Source organism: Herpailurus yagouaroundi, unplaced genomic scaffold, assembly GCF_014898765.1.
Source record: "Herpailurus yagouaroundi ecotype Mexico unplaced genomic scaffold, PumYag 250, whole genome shotgun sequence".
NCBI lineage: Eukaryota > Metazoa > Chordata > Mammalia > Carnivora > Felidae > Herpailurus > Herpailurus yagouaroundi.
In genome coordinates this window covers 22098621-22100608 of record NW_024412467.1, presented here as the reverse complement: position 1 = coordinate 22100608, position 1988 = coordinate 22098621, and positions in this window count along the sequence as shown.

Genomic DNA, 1988 nt, shown 5'->3' with positions numbered 1-1988 from the left:
GAACAAACTGAAGGTTGGGGGGGGTGGGGGAGAGGGGAAAGTGAGCGATGGGCATTGAGGAGGCACCTTTGGGATGAGCACTGGGTGTATGTGTGGAAGCCAATTTGACAATAAATTTTATATATATATATATATATATATATATATATATATATATATATATATATATAAAGAAATCTGCTTTTTAAGTCACCCAGTCTGTAATATTTTGCTGTGGCTGCTGAGCATATTAAGACACTGCATGATCCAGTAATTGTTTTCTACATGTTTACCCAATTGAGTTGAAAAGTTGTGACCATACAAAAACCTGCGCATTGATATTTTATAGCACCTTTATTCAGAACTGCTAAAAATGGAAAACTCAATAGATGAATGGATAAATTGTGGTACACCCAAAGAAATATTATTTAGCAATAAAAAGAATAAACTATCAAGCCTCCCACACACATACAAAAAGACATGTAAGAAAACTTAAAACTTTTATTGCTGAATAAAAGCAAATCTGCAAAGACTATATATTTTATGATTCTAAGTATATGATATTCTAGAAAATACAAAACTATGGAGATCAATGGTTGCCAAGGGTTCAGTGGAAGAAAAGAAGGGATCAATGGGAGGAACACAAGAGATTTTTAGGGCAATCAAACTACTCTGTATGATATTACAATAGTGGATACCTTGAACAATAGTGGATACATTAAACATGGGTCAAAATGCATAGAACTGTAACTACAAAGAGTTGACCTTAATGTAAACTATGTACTTCAGTTAATAATAATGTATCAATATTGATTCATTAATTGTAACAGGTGTACCACATAGATGCAAGATGTTAATAGCAGAAATTGTACAGGTGGGGAAAGAATATAGGAACACTTTGTACTGTCTGCTTAATTTTCCTGTATTTTTAAAACTTTCATAAGCAATAACATCTATTACTTTAAAAATCTATGGGCGCCTGGGTGGCGCAGTCGGTTAAGCGTCCGACTTCAGCCAGGTCACGATCTCGCGGTCCGTGAGTTCGAGCCCCGCGTCGGGCTCTGGGCTGATGGCTCAGAGCCTGGAGTCTGTTTCCGATTCTGTGTCTCCCTCTCTCTCTGCCCCTCCCCCGTTCATGCTCTATCTCTCTCTGTCCTCAAAATAAATAAAATTTTATTTATTTATTTTAAAAAAATAAAAATAAAAAAAAATCGTATGACTTGGAACGGAAGAAGTAGAAGTTTTTATTTGGAAAACAAGATGATTATATATAGAAAATCCTAAGAGTTCTAAAGTAAAACTACTAGAAATAATGAGTTTAACAATGTTGCAAAGTATACAGTCAACACGCAAATATCATTTATATTCTACATGTAGCAGTAAACAATTACAAATAATATTTAACAAATACTATGGCACCAGTAAATGTGAAACATGTAAGGATAAATTTAACAAAGTGTGTGTAACACTTGTATACTGGAAATTAGAAAATACTGGTCAGAAAAATTTTTAAAGACCTAAGAAAATGGAAATCTGGTAAAGCTCACACCTATGGGTCTAAATAAAGTATTTCTAACAGTTGCAGTTTGAGCTTCCAAGCCTTCCCCTAGGAAATAAAAAGGATTGGGCATTATGCTTTCCTCTGATAAATGTCAGGATTACATGAAATGTACTAGAATTTAAATTTTAATTCATTAATTTAACAATGCAGATCTACAAATAGGAAAAAAAAAACAGAAAAAAATGTATGAAAAGGCATTTTATTTTTTTTATTTTATTTTTTTTGGTTTTTTTTGTTTTGTTTTGTTTTTTGTTTTTTTTATATATGAAATTTATTGTCAAATTGGTTTCCATACAACACCCAGTGCTCATCCCAAAAGGTGCCCTCCTCAATACCCATCACCCACCCTCTCCTCCCTCCCACCCCCCATCAACCCTCAGTTTGCTCTCAGTTCTCAACAGTCTCTTATGCTTTGGCTCTCTCCCACTCTAACCTCTTTTTTTTTTTT